A 15,443-nucleotide genomic window follows, 5' to 3' on the forward strand; every position below is an offset into this window, starting at 1 on the left:
CGGGAAGTGGACACGGTGTTGGAGTAATGTTTGCGTAGGTTGTCCTCTAGTTTCTCCCTCGCGCTTTGCCTTCTCTTCTCGCTCTCTTTGGCGAACAGGATAGCCACCATATTTGCTAGTCGCTTGCTGCAGCTCCACATATTTTACCTTGCCTTTCCTATAAGCTTAAATAGTCTTGATCGCGAGGGTGCGAGATTGTTGAGTCCCTGTGGCTCACAGTTTACTATTACACTAGATGCAGGGCCTGATGATTCCGCTCCAGGTGACGCGCTTGAGCTCAAGTGGGAGTTCGACGAGGACTCTCAATGATACTATGTTTCTTTTCCTGATGATCAGTAGTGGTGCCCTGTTGGGGGTGATCGGGACCGTGTCGCATGTTAGGTTATCTTTTATTTTGGCGATGTAGTCGGGCCATGAGTGTTTGGATGATGTAATGTTATTTATGTACCTTGATTGACGTGGCGAGTGTAAGCCAACTATGTTCTCCCCTTTTATTATCTATATATTACATGGGATGTTGTCATGATTGCCTAACTTGCGACATTGCTTTCAATGCGGTTATGCCTCTAAGTCGTGCCTCGACATGTGGGAGATATAGCCGTATCGAGGGCGTTACAAGTTGGTAATCAGAGCCTTCCCCGACCTTAGGAGCCCCCACTGATTGATCGTTTTAGCAGCCGAGTTGTGTCTAGAAAAAAATGTTTTGAGTCATTTAGGAATTATATATCAGAGAGTTTAGGAATTCTTTTTGCTTCCCAGTCTCCTCATCGCTCTGGTAAGGCATCCTGACGTAGAGTTTTGGCTCTTCTCTTCTCAAATTTCACTAAAAAAATTTAGGATCACGCGGGTATCTTGGAATCGTTCCGATGGCTTTATGACGAGAACATTGTCTTGGTGCCTCCTATCAGGGGTTTTGTGGAAGTGTCCCGGGGAGTTGAGCTCTGAGGTGTTGTCGTCATAATTTTATCGTTGCAATTCTGGAATACCTGAGTTTAGTATGCCGACATCGAAAATCTCTTTTATGTAGTTCGTTGGTGAGATAACCTCGACGCCACCCAGTACTGGGGCGGGAGTTCGGGAGTACCGCCATAACTTGTATAACGGATGCTTTTCGAAGGTTGAGGTAGATGGTTTCCGAAGTTTTTCTCGGTTATGTGTTGAAGGATGGATACGGCTGGATGTAGGATTTGCTAGATTTGGGTGAGATATTATGCTTCCCCTGTATCCCCAACACCTGATTGCATAACCAGAAAGGTTCGGGAGTTTCATAGGTGGGAATTCTCGTAACTCTAGTTCTTCTTCCACGGATATTGGTTTGAGATTGGGATTTCTTACCGAGTATTCGTTCTTGATCCGTACCTTGTTGATTTATTTCTCTACCTAAATTCTAAGTGGCTTCTCAATTTATGGATATGTGGCCATTTCAAGAGGAATGCATTCGTTCATTTTGTTCGGATGTGAAGACTATATGTTGCAATTTTCATTCTGTTGGATTCAGCGTCATTTTATCTGTCTATGTGACCTCTTCAGGATGGCTCCCGCTAAGAGCACCAGTCAGAATCAGAATCAAGATCCGCCACCACCTCCACCTCCTCCGGAGGCATGGCAAGCTGTGATGGCCGCAACCAATGCAAACACACAGTTGATCATCTAAATTCTTCAAGAGCGAAATCAAGGCAACCAAGGGAACCAAGGCAACAATCAGAATCACTTTGCTACTCTCAACTAGTTCCTTGCTAACGGACCAAAGACTTTCAGCAATTGTGTTGAGGCAATCGATGCTGACGATTGGCTCGTGGATCTGTGCAAGCATTTCGAGTGCAGTAACGTCAGGTCTGAGGACTTTGTCAAGTTCGCTTCCTTCCAACTCAAAGATCAAGCTCCAGAATGGTTCCAGCAATACAAGGATTCCAGAGGTGGACGTGTTATTACCTGGGATGAATTCCGTCAAGATTTTAGAGCTCACCATATCCCTCAGAGCATGGTTGAAAGCAAGCGTGAGGAATTCCGCAACCTGAAGCAAGGCTCTTTGTCTGTCTATGACTACAACAAGTTGTTTCAGAAGCTCGCCCGCTTTGCCAAGCAGAATGTCCCTGATGAGAAGAGCATGATATACCAGTTCAGGGGTGGTCTCAGAGAAGAAATTCAGCTAGCTCTTGTTCTCTTCGAGCCCTTGAGATACGACGAGTTCTACAACATGGCACTGAAGCAAGAGGCCGCTCAATTGAGGTGTGATGCTTCCAAGAAGCGAGTCAGAGATGCTACTCCTTCTTCCTCTACTCAAGTGGCCAAGCAGTAGAAGTATTGGCTTCCTCCTCCTCCGTTCCGTCAGCCGTATCAGCAGAAGAGCAAGGGTGGCAGTGGATCTTCCCACCCACCCAACCCTGGTTTTCAGAACAAGACTTCGTGTCAAGCTCCAAGATCGAGTGCTCCGTACCACCGTCCGCTTTCAGAGGTCACGTGCAACAAGTGCCAACAGAAGGGTCACTATGCCAACAAGTGCTTCAATCAGAGGCGTCTCCCTCGTCCTCCTCCTCCTATGAGATCGGCAAGTACAGCTGTGGTCAAGCATAACCCCAAGCACGCCAAGGTCAACTTGCTGAATGCAGCTCAGGCAGAGGACTCATCAGATGTCATCATGGGTAACTTTCCAGTTAACTCTTTTCCCGCAAAAGTTCTTTTTGACACTGGTGCATCACATTGTTTCATGTCAAGATCATTTGTTTCCAAGCATGACTTCGTTTCGCAAATGTTGGGTAATCCTATGGGAGTGGTTTCTCCGGCTAAGTCTATGAGGGCTACTTCAATAGTCCCGGATATTTCTATCATGATGGGTGATTTCAAGTTTCTGGCTCCCCCAATGGTTCTTGGTAACTCGGATATTGATCTTATTCTCGGGATGGATTGGCTTTCTAAGCACAAGGCTCAGCTTGATTGTGCAGCCAGGCAGATTCAATTGACTCATTCGTTTGAGGATGTAATTGTCTTTGCCACGAATGACGATACCATCCGTCTATTTTCTCTCAATGAGAAGGGTGAACTAGATGCCATCTCGCAAATTCCAGTTGTTTGCGAATATCAAGACGTCTTTCCAGAAGAGCTTCCAGGAATGCCTCCGCACCGGCCAGTTGAATTCGTCATTGATCTTGAGCCCGGCATGGATCCTGTGTGCAAGCGTCCTTACAAGCTCGGACCTGAAGAGTTGAAGGAGCTGAAGAAGCAACTCGATATTCAAGAGAGAAGGGGTCTCATCCGGCCTAGTTCTTCTTCGTGGGGTTGTGGTGTTCTTTTTGTGAAGAAGAAGGATGGAACGGATCAACTTTGTGTTGATTACCGTCCATAGAACAAGAAGACCATTAAGAACAAATACCCACTTCCCAACATCAACGAGCTGTTCGAACAACTCAAAGGTGCCCAAGTATTCTCCAAGCTTGATCTCCGTATGGGTTATCATCAGATTCGAATCCGTGAGCAAGATATTCCCAAGACGGCTTTCAGAACAAGCTATGGTTCATATGAATACACTGTCATGTCTTTTGGCCTCGTCAACGCTCCTCCGACGTTCTCTCGCATGATGAACTTCATCTTCAACGCCTACTCCAATGATTTCGTTTTGGTCTATCTCAACGACATTCTGGTTTTCTCGAAGAACAAGGAAGATCATGCCAAGCACTTGCATTTGGTACTCGATAAGCTGAGGGAACACAAGTTCTACGCCAAGTTCTCCAAGTGCGAATTTTGGCTCGATGAGGTTCTTTATCTTGGTCATATCATCTCTGCCAAGGGCATTGCCGTGAATCCTGAGAAGGTGTCTGCAATTGCGAATTGGGAACCTCCTCAGAACGTGAAGCAACTCCGTAGCTTCCTCGGTCTCGCAAGCTACTGCCGAAGATTCGTTGAAAACTTTTCCAAGATCGCGAAGCCTCTCTCAAATCTTCTCCAGAAGCACGTCAAGTACGTTTGGTCTCCGGAGTGTGACATTGCTTTCAACACTTTTAAAGAGAAATTGATCACTGCTCCAGTACTGACTCCGCCCGATGAATCCAAGCCGTACGAGGTCTTTTGTGATGCTTCTCTCCAAGGTCTTGGCGCAGTGTTGATGCAAGAGAAGAAAGTGGTTGCTTATACCTCTCGCCAGTTGAAGCCCAATGAGAAGAACTACCCCACTCATGATCTCGAGTTGGCGGCAGTTGTGCATGCTCTTTTGACTTGGAGACATCTCTTATTGGGAAGAAAAGTGGACATTTTCACTGATCACAAGAGTCTCAAGTACATCTTCACTCAGCCTAATCTCAACCTCAGGCAAACTCGATGGGTCGAAATGATTCAAGAGTATAATCTAAGTATTGAGTATACTCCAGGCAAGGCCAATGTGATTGCTGACGCATTGAGCAGGAAGGCTTATTGCAATAGTCTAATTCTCAAGCCTTATCAACCCGAGCTTTGTGAAGCTTTCCGCAAACTTAATCTGCAAGTTGTTCCTCAAGGTTTCCTCGCCAACCTTCAAGTCTCTCCTACCTTGGAAGACCAGATTCGCCAAGCTCAGCTTCTTGATGCTATGGTGAAGAAGGTGAAGATTGGGATTGCCAAGAGTCAACCCAAGTACAAGTGCTACCGCCTTGATGACAAGGATACTCTCTTCTTCGAGGATCGTATTGTTGTACCCAAAGGTGACCTCCGTAAAGTGATCATGAATGAGGCTCACAATCCTCTCCTCTCCATCCACCCTGGGAGCACGAAGATGTATCAGGACCTCAAGCAGACTTATTGGTGGACTCGAATGAAGCGCGAGATTGCTCAATTTGTGAATGAGTGTGATGTCTGCAGAAGAGTGAAGGCAGAACACCAAAGGCCAGCTGGTCTCCTCCAACCTCTTGCCATTCCAGAATGGAAGTTTGACCACATTGAGATGGACTTCGTGACTGGGTTTCCAAAGTCCAAGCGTGGCAATGATGCTATATTCGTTGTCATCGACAAACTCACTAAAGTGGCTCACTTTCTGCCTATCAAAGAGTCAATCACTGCAGCTCAATTGGCGGAACTCTATACCTCTCGAATTGTCTCTCTGCATGGTATTCCTCAAGTGATATCTTCAGACCTTGGCAGCATCTTTACCTCCAAGTTTTAGGATTCTTTTCAGAAGGCCATGTGCACCAACATCCACTTCAGCACAACTTTCCATCCTCAAACTAGTGGTCAAGTCGAGCGTGTCAACTAGATTCTTGAAGATATGCTCATGGCTTGTGTGATCTCCTTTGGCATGAAGTGGGAGGATTGTCTTCCTTATGCTGAATTCTCCTACAACAACAGTTTTCAAGCAAGTTCGGGCAAGGCCCCATTTGAAATCCTGTATGGCAGGAAGTGCCGTACCCCTCTCAACTGTGCTGAAACCGGTGAACGTCAGCTGCTGGGTAATGACTTAATCACAGAGGCAGAGGAAATGTGCAAAGTCATTCAAGATAACCTCAAAGCAGCCCAATCCCGCCAGAAGAGCTCCTATGATAGTAAGCACCGTGATTTGGCTTTCGAGATCGGAGATCATGTTTACTTCCGTGTCTCTCCTATGAAAGGTACTCGTCACTTCGGTATCAAAGGGCAGCTTGCCCCCAGATACGTGGGACCTTTCAAGATAGTCATCAAGAGAGGCGATCTCGCCTATCAACTCGAGCTTCCTTCAAACTTTGCAAATGTTCATGATGTGTTCCATGCCTCTCAGCTCCGAAAGTGCTTCAAGACACCTGACCGCACCGTCAACTTCGAGGACATTGAGCTCCAAGAAGAGCTCTCCTATCGTGAGCACCCAGTTGCTATTCTTGAAGAGACTGAACGCAAGACTCGCAACAAGTCAATCAAATTCCTCAAAGTCAAGTGGTCACACCATTCCGACCATGAAGCTACCTGGGAACGCGAAGATCACCTCTGTTCTGAGTACCCGGCGTTCTTTCAGTCCTAGATCTCGGGACGAGATCCTTTCGTAGTGGTGGAGTGTTGTAACACCCCGGATATGACTTTCCCAATATGTATTCCAACTCTTGCCGTTTCCGGCCTTAAGTTATTTTATTTTCTTGGGTTCGGGTCTTTGTCTCCGTGTGTTGTTATCGTTGTCATGCATCTCATATCATGTCATCATGTGCATTACATTTGCATATGTGTTCATCTCATGCATTCAAGCATTTTCCCCGTTGTCCGTTTTGCATTCCAGCGCTTCGTTCTCCTCCGGTGGTCATTTCTACCTTTCTTTCATGTGTGGGGATTAAACATTTCCGGATTGGACCGAGACTTGCCAAGCGGCCTTGGTTTACTACCGGTAGACCGCCTGTCAAGTTTCGTACCATTTGGACTTCGTTTGATGCTCCAACGGTTAACCGAGAAACCGAAAAGGCCTCGTGTGTTTTGCAGCCCAACACCCCTCCAAGTTGGCCCAAAACCCACCAAAACCCTCTCCATCATCTAGAGCGTTTCCATGTTGTTTCCATGTGATCTGTGCCTCTTTTGAGGATGATCAGTAAGGATGTTTTGTTAATCTTGTAGTGCTCTATCCCTCCATGTCTTTGTTTGCAATTATGGAGCACCCTAGCTTGAGTCAATCGAGCTCTACTTTTGCTACTTCATGAATCTGGGCAGATTGTCTACTTGTTAGCGATTTTTCCGAGGATGTTGTAGTTGATCCGTGCATGCTATGCTATTGTTCTTGCCATGTCTCGCTTGCATTTTGTGTATTCTTGATGGATGTATGCTTAGCTTGTCATGACTTGCTCCGTAGTGAGTGCATCGAGCTCGTAAACATGCCTACTTGATATCTATTTTCAGCATGCTCTAGTTTTCACTAAGTCTGAGAACTGATTATGTTTTTGCCATGTTCATATGCTTGCAATTGTATTTTCTGATCCCTTTTGGCTCAAGGTCACTAAGGGACTTTTTTGGGGGGGAGGGGCATTACATACCCAGTGGTCATTCACGTTGGCTGCCTCGGCCTCGCGTCGTTGTCCAACAACACATTGTCCATGGCCGCGAGCCGCGCAACATCGTCCAGGGTTGAATCGGCAACATGAGAGATGACAACCGATTTGTTATTAGTGCAGTTTACCTGTCATAAATTCAGAGAAACATCAATTAGATCACAGGGCTGTGTTGTAAATGAACAGGAATCGGTGCACTAAACATCTGTAAAATTAGGCCTGCTCATGAGAGCTCAGCAATAATACATAAAATCTTCCCAGTACCAATATGTAACAACGACATCAATATTAATCAAAAAAATATTCATAGCTAAGTGTTCCAAACTGAAAATTGAGACAACCCAATAATGCACAAGGAACCCGGGGAGGAGACATGGATCATCTACCAGTGGTGGCCAACAAATCTAACCAGGTCTCTTCGTGCACCTCTCCAGGGTCTTCGGGAGCGACAAGCTCGAACTGCCCCCACTTTCGTCTTCGTTCATCCCTGCCTGCTCTGGAGTCTCACAGTCCATCTCGTTGTTGGTGATGAGATCGAAGTGTGTCTTGTCGAGCTCGAGCACGAGCACGAGCACGAGCCCCTCGCCCTAGTCAAGCTCATACACATCACGGGTGTTCTGGGACCCGCCAAGCATATGAGCGGCGGGGCGTACCCATTGACGCCATACTCGTCGGAGATGAGTCGAGCGATGGGGGAATCGACCCCACCAAGACGGGCGGGGTCGTTGAAGCAAGCGAGGGCGAGGGAATCAATTTCCTACTTTGTGTTGTTCTCCCTCCAGACTCCACTTGCTAACACCACCAATGGAGTAGTGCTTTCATTGTCTTTGACTCGTCGTGGTCTGTAGTCATGGAAGATTCTTTTATTGTTTTCTCATAAGTAATGTCTGCACTTTTGCTCATGGCACCAGTCTTTTAGTTTGCACCCGCAGCATTTCATCAGACGTAAATATAAGGGTATGCCCGAACATTGCTTGTCAGATTTTCCATTCCTTTCCTCTCATACGAGATGCATCAAGAAAGTGAGCCAAAAGTGGGAACTAAATGTGCATATAGTGAATTAGTAATGCACATAGATAGACATATAAAATGTGGCAAACTAACCAGGAGGAACTCTTTGCCTCTTAGAAATGAAATAACAACTTGGTTCAGGTAGAAAATGAAATACTCCCTCTGTCCCAAAATAAGTGTCACGGATTTAGTACAATTTTAGTGCAAAGGTGTACTAAGTTAACGACACTTATTTTCGAACAAAGGTAGTAGTAAGTTACCTGAGATAATGTACCTATGATTAAATGATTAAATGACCTGACAAAAGGGCTCCCTCTGTATTAATCATTCTGCAGAAAAAGCAAAATTATGAGTTCCTTGCTCTGAAGCACCTAACTGCAGTTTTGTAGTAAATGTCTGAAAAGTAAAATCATGCTAAAATACATGATATATGTCAGCAAATACAAACTTTTTTTCATGCATATGTTTAGTAGAACTAAATCAACATATATAAATGGCAGGCATTACATCCATCAGAGTCCAAGGCTCTTTTTGGTGTCTTCAAATGCTGCACCCACTACTACCGGTTGGCTGGAACAATTGCTGATTTTTAATGACTCCCTCCATCTTAATCTTTCTGTATAACTACAATTGATTAAAAGCTCCTAGCTGTGAAGAAACTAACTGCAGTTTTTTAATAAATGTCTGAAAATTAAAATCATACTAAAATGGATGATATATGTTGCAAATATGAAGTATAAAAAGAAAGTTAATAATATACCATACAGTAATATGAGTAAACTCTACAGATCTGAACATGCAGGCTTTAGCATCAGGGATTATAGCTTTGGCAGTGAGTTTCTCCTTCCAGCACACAGACATTGCCTTGTATCTCTTTGTACAAACCTCAACATGAGAATCTTGTGAACTTATTTCCATTACCTTGGGATGGTGAAATCTTTATGATACAAAGCTGATGCATGTATTAGTTAACCTGCAGAGAATTCCATATTTTGATCTATATAAGTAAGAAAGTGTACAAATGAGGAATAGCTTTATTTAGGGCTTCTTATATAGGCCATTGAGTAAATTGCATGAAAAAGACTCTTATGTATTAAAATAGAAATACACAATTCATAAAATATTCAGGAACAAACAAAATATAGGAAACAAATAGAAACATGTAGTTGGTAAAGGAATCACACAAATAAATAATGATATATGATAGAAATTGCCAATGGCCTTAGTTACTGCTATCCAATATTCTGATTTCTGTAGTTAACTACTAACCCATGACCTGTAATCCAATATTACTACTCCGGATTAGTAGTAAACTGATGTTCAGTATCACCCTCCCGATCCATAGCAACCATCTATAGGTCGCATCGTCCTCATTCCCATCCTTTTCATCGTCCCTGTTACAAACAAACATCATCTCGATGTAAAATCATAGTGCTTGAGACTAATTCGTATCTCTGGCAGTTAATTACATATGATGTACTAACTGAAAAAATATAATTAATTTCTAGCGGTACATTATATCAATGTTAGGAAAAATGTGTAGTTGGCTATGTCACATGTCCGTTGCTGGAAAAGGGCCAGAAGAATACCTTGGTCCAGAGAAATGGGGTTCAGTGCACACAACCCTCGTAAAATAACCTGGCTAAAAGGATATTAGAGTATCAGGTACCCATAGTGACACACATCCTAATTAAAACGTTGGATAACCTGATAAAAGTGTTTCTCCGTGTACCAGAAGCACAAGTGCATGAGATGGACTAACTATCAGATGCAAAACTCTGTGTATTTGTAGGCATCTTTTGATTTTCTCAAGCATCAAGAAGAAAATGGGGAATACGCGAAATACACTTCAAGTTTTATGTGTGGAAAATACCTGAGAGCACAACCAAAGCACGCCCCTCAATTTTTTCGCTCAGATATTACTCTGCTCAACTCCTTCACTGGGTCCAATGAAACATCAACCTAAAACAGCAATTACAACCAGTAAACCAAATGCTTGATACTTTTATTATTCAGAAAACACACAAAAGTTAGGTGGAGGGTTAAGACTACATCTCATGTTTGAGTTGTACCGAAGGCCAAGGGTGGAAACAGTTTGATAGAGCACATAGTTAGAACCAAGGGGGTGGAAGAAATTAGTAGTTAGTACCTTGGGGAGATTAGGCATTGGTCCATTGACGAACTGCAAAAAACAGTATCACATATTGGGCAAGTCTGAAACCAAATTAGCATGGCAAATCAGAGCGGAAAACACAATTTTGGATGAGGATGGTTTGTACCTGCACATGTACAAAGGGACCCGTGAGATCAGGCTGCGCGCGGTCTAGCAGTGTGTCCTCCTCGTCCTCGGCCGCCTCCGTCTCCTCCTCCTTCTCCTTGTCCACAGGCTCGGCGGCGGCGACGGGGTCGGCCACCGCTGCTCGGGCTCCATCAGCGCGGCTCAATCGGTGAGGCAGCGAGGCATGGAGGGATAGGGTTAGGGTTGCATGCGGGAGTGGCGCTTGGGGGCGGAGTCACGGCAAAGGGTCGTGAGGCAGGAGGTGGCGGCGGCACCCGTGGCAGGAGGTGCTGGTCCACCGATGTGGAGGCTGTACGGCGGCTCCCTCGGCCGGATCTGGCACTCTCTTCGTCAGATCGGATTGGGGAGGGAAGCTCCGCAGGGATCGGCGGTGGCGAAGGGACGAAATTAGCGTAGGGATGAATGCAAGTCGTGCGTACGAGAGGATGTGCATGTCCAGAAGGGGATCGCCGTCGGATCCTGGGCGTGATCGCCGGCGTCTCCTAAATGGGATTGCGGCGCCGTCTCCTGAAGCGATCCTGAAGCAGATCGTAGGATGGACGTGCGGTGTCTTTGATGTGCGAGGGCGACGGCAAAGGTTAGGATCGGCCGCGACACAGTGATGGATGTCCGGCCGGGATGAAGGGGTGGATCGGGCGTGCGAAGGGCTGGTTGGCGGTGGAGAACGATCTGTTATGGGCACGAGGCATCGATCGTAGGGTTTTTTGGCACAGTTTTTTTCGTGGAAGGGTTGCGAGTTAAGGGAGGTAGGAGAATGATGAAAAAAACTGGAGGTGGGAGGATGACGAAAAAAACCAGCGAAAATAAATCGCGGAGACTATTCACCAAGTCGTCCATTAGGAGTAGAGATTTATGATGAGTGGAAACCTACTATGAAAATTAAAATTAAAGATCATGAATGCTATGCTTTGTATGATTTGGGTGCTAGTGTTTCCACGATTCCAAAGACTTTGTGTGATTTGTTAGGTTTATGTGATTTTGATGATTGCTCTTTAAACTTGCACCTTATGGATTCCATTATTAAGAAACCTATGGGAAAAATTAATGATGTTCTTATTGTTGTAAATAGGAATTATGTGCCCGTAGATTTTATCGTTCTTGATATAGATTGCAATCCTTCATGTCCTATTATTCTTGGTAGACCTTTCCTTAGAACGATTGGTGCAATTATTGATATGAAGGAAGGAAATATTAGATTCCAATTTCCGTTAAGGAAAGGCATGGAACATTTTCCTAGAAAGAAAATCAAATTACCTTATGAATTTATTATGAGAGCCACTTATGGATTGACTATCAAAGATGGCAATACCTAGATCTATCCTTACTTTTTATGCCTAGTTAGGGGCGTTAAACGATAGCGCTTGTTGGGAGGCAACTCAATTTTATTTTTATTCCTTGCTTTTTGCTCCTGTTTAGTAATAAGTAATTTATCTAGCCTCTATTTTGGTTGTGGTTTTTGTGTTTAATTAATGTTTATACCAAGTAGAACCGTTGGGAAGACTTGGGGAAAGTCTTGTTAATCTTGTTGTAAAAAACAGAAACTTTAGCGCTCACGAGAACTGCTGCCATTTTTATTTCTAAAGTGTTATTTAGTTAATTATTTTTGCAGATTATTAATAGATAAATTCCTCACGTCCAGCAATTATTTTAGAATTTTTGGGGTTCCAGATCTTGCGCTAGCTACATATTGCTACAGACTGTTCTGTTTTTGACAGATTCTGTTTTTCGTGTGTTGTTTGCTTATTTTGATGAATCTATGGCTAGTAAAATAGTTTATAAACTATAGAGAAGTTGAAATTAAGTAGGTTTAACACCAATATAAATAAAGAATGAGTTCGTTACAGTAACTTGAAGTGGTATTTTGTTTTCTTTCGCTAACGGAGCTCACGAGATTTTCTACTTTAAGTTTTGTGTTGTGAAGTTTTCAAGTTTTGTGTAAGGATTTGATGGATTATGGGACAAGAAGTGGCAAGAGCCTAAGCTTGGGGATGCCCATGGCACCCCCAAGATAATCTAAGGACACCAAAAAGCTAAAGATTGGGGATGCCCCGGAAGGCATCCCCTCTTTCATCTACTTCCAACGGTAACTTTATTTGGAGCTATATTTTTATTTACCACATGATATGTGTTTTGCTTGGAGTGTCTTGTATGATTTGAGTCTTTGCTTTTTATTTATCACAATCATCTTTGCTGTACACACCTTTTGAGAGAGACACACTGTAACGCCCCGGACACACCCGCCGGTGGTCGTTACTCCTGGCGGGATCTAGACTGGCCCCACAAATCAATACTAGTCTTTTCTGTGCACTTTGTCCTCACTCATGCACACCCGGGAGCAACTTCCAGGTCGGTCACCTATCCTGGCACTACTCCAAGCTGAGCACGCTTAACTTTGGAGTTCTGTCCGAATGGGCTCCCGGAAAAGAAGGAATTCCTTATTGATATGAGTAGTCTATCATCCCTAATAAGCCAGGCCATTACATACACCCCCACTTAGAGGAACCGATGTCCTCGTCGGGCCACAGGAACGTTCCCTCTTGGCACATACGTCTGTGCTTCCAGTCCAGTACATGTGCCATGCCGTGTGCCGAACCGATGTCCTCGTCGCCGACACCGTGCTCCACCGTCGCCCAGCCACCGCCGCCGCACCAGCTCGCCGACCGCGCCTCCGGCGCCTCCCTCTCTCCGGCCGCCTCGCCGTCCAACTCCGGCCGGCCCATCTCCGGCGACCTTGAGTTCTCCGGCGAGCCTCGGACTCCGTGCCGCTACAGTACCCGCGAGATCCCGATCTAGATCTGGAAACTCTCTCTCGGTTGACTTTTTGCCCCAAAACCTAATTATCTTGCCATGTTTATCGCATCATAACTTTGCATCCGTAACTCCGTTTTGGGCATATAGCATATCAAAATGTTCGTCTCAGAGAGTACATCATTTCATTCCATTGCATCATTTTCATTTGGGTTGATCATGATGCCAGAAATGCTGTTAGAAGAGTGCTACTTGAGTTAATTGTCAGATCTGCTACTCCATTTAGATATTTGTCATTTTTGCCACGATTATTGTGTGCATGATATGCCCATGAGCTCTACATATCTTTTGTTAAGGGTTTTGCCATCTTTCCAGAGGTGCAACCCATGTATTTTTGTGATGTGTGTGGTGACTAGCACAAGCTTGCAAAGTGAGGCACTTGGTAATGCTGATTTCAGAGACTTAGCATTTCCATCAAGTCCTTGAGCTGTTTATCTCATATTGCCATATGTTCATGTTGTTTCCTAGTGATCCGTGCCTCTTTTGAGGATGATCAGTAAGGATGTTTTGTTAATCTTGTAGTGCTCTATTCATCCATGTCTTTGTTTGCAATTATGGAGCATCCTAACTTGAGTCAATCGAGCTCTACTTTTGTCATTTCGTGAATCTGGGCAGATTGTCTACTTGTTAGCGATTTTGCCGATGATGTTGTAGTTGATCCGTGCATACTATGTTATTGTTCTTGCCATGTATAGCTTGCAGTTTGTGTATTCTTGATGGGTGTATGCTTAGATTATCATTACTTGCTCTGTAGTGAGTGCATCGAGATCGTAAACATGCCTACTTGATATCTGTTTTCAGCATGCTCCAGTTTTCACTAAGTCTGAGAACTGATTATATTTTTGCCATGTTCACATGCTTGCAATTGTATTTTCTGATCCCTTTTGGCTCAAGGTCACTAAGAGACTTTTGTTAAGCTCTTTGAGTAGCTCCATGCCATGCTTTACTTTTCCATGTTCAGGTCCTGTAGCATATAGTTTTGTTGCTCCGAAGAGTGCTATCTGATCTGAAATTCCAGACAAGTGTTAATTTCACTAAGTCTGAGATCTGTTTACCATATGCATTTTTGCCATGCTTGTTTGAACCTGTTAATGGATGAATTGGCCGTAGCTCAGTGCTAGAGTTTTGTTAAGCATCTTGAATGCATTCCTGCCATGTATTTTGTTCCCATGTTTCGGTGCTGTAGCATGTTCATATTGTTGCATTTAGATGGCTACTTGCTGTAAATCGCAGAACGTGGTCATATTTGAATTGCTTGCCATTTCCAAACCGTAACTCCGATTCCGGCGTTCTTTATATCGTTTTCAAGCGATTTCATCTCATCTTTCCAGCGGCACACTTGGATTTCCAAGTTGAGGCCAGGTTCATGCATCCCTTGTCAAATCTTGCATATGCTTCCCGCATCGCATTCCGCATAGCATACCATCTTTGCATCATATTGTTTGAGCTTGCACGTGGTTGATTGTGTTCCGTTTGCTTGTTTGTCTTATTTGGGTAGAGCCGGGAGACGAGTTCGCTAACGAGGAGCCCGTTGAGTTTGCTTTCGAGGATCCAGTCAACTCTGACAACTTTGCAGGCAAGATGATCATACCCTCGAAATCACTACTATCTTTGCTTTGCTAGATGCTCGCTCTTTTGCTATGCCTATGCTATGATGCCTACCACTTGCTTTCAAGCCTCCCAAATTTCCATGTCAAACCTCTAACCCACCATGTCCTAGCAAACTGTTGATTGGCTATGTTACCGCTTTGCTCAGCCCCTCTTATAGCGTTGCTAGTTGCAGGTGAAGATTGGAGACCGTTCCTTGTTGGAACATTTATTTACTTGTTGGGATATCATTATATTGCCATGTTATCTTAATGCATCTATATACTTGGTAAAGGGTGGAAGGCTCGGCCTCTCGCCTATTTTTTTGTTCCACTCTTGCCGCCCTAGTTTCCGTCATATCGGTGTTATGTTCCCGGATTTTGCGTTTCTTACGCGGTTGGGTTATAATGGGAACCCCTTGATAGTTCACCTTGATTAAAGCTTTTCCAGCAATGCCCAATCTTGGTTTTACCATTTTCCACCTAGCCTCTTTTCCCTTGGGTTTCCGTAGCCCGAGGGTCATCTTATTTTAGCCCCCCCGGGCCAGTGCTCCTCTGAGTGTTGGTCCAACCGAGCGATGTCCGGGGCTACCAGGGGCAACTCTGGGCTGGCCTACCCGACGTCTTGCTCATCCAGTGTGCCCTGAGAACGAGATATGTGCAGCTCCTATCAGGATTTGTCGGCACATCTGGGTGGTGTTGCTGGTCTTGCTTTAACCTGTCGAAGTGTCTTGAAGAACCGAGGTACCGAGTCTGATCGGAACGTCTCGGGAGGAGGTA

The 15,443-nt window shown here is 44.6% G+C and overlaps 1 long non-coding RNA gene across 7 annotated transcripts; it reads right to left on the reverse strand.

Moving 5' to 3' along the window:
• Nucleotides 1–6,842: 6,842 nt before the first annotated feature.
• Nucleotides 6,843–10,776, reverse strand: LOC123085937 (uncharacterized). Of its 7 annotated transcripts, none has more exons than XR_006440157.1 (7): nt 10,250–10,776; nt 10,120–10,152; nt 9,844–9,932; nt 9,560–9,612; nt 8,731–9,364; nt 7,346–8,299; nt 6,843–7,087 (listed from the first exon to the last, which is right to left on the reverse strand). It is a non-coding gene; the product is annotated as an uncharacterized lncRNA (long non-coding RNA). The 7 variants fall into 7 exon arrangements; XR_006440158.1 differs by lacking the exon at nt 6,843–7,087 and having other exon boundaries at nt 7,231–8,299; nt 8,731–8,943; nt 9,247–9,364; XR_006440160.1 differs by lacking the exon at nt 6,843–7,087 and having other exon boundaries at nt 7,231–8,132; nt 8,231–8,299; nt 8,736–9,364.
• Between the last annotated feature and the right edge of the window lie 4,667 nt (nt 10,777–15,443).

The sequence above is a fragment of the Triticum aestivum genome, chromosome 4A, assembly GCF_018294505.1.
Source record: "Triticum aestivum cultivar Chinese Spring chromosome 4A, IWGSC CS RefSeq v2.1, whole genome shotgun sequence".
Classification (NCBI taxonomy): domain Eukaryota; kingdom Viridiplantae; phylum Streptophyta; class Magnoliopsida; order Poales; family Poaceae; genus Triticum; species Triticum aestivum.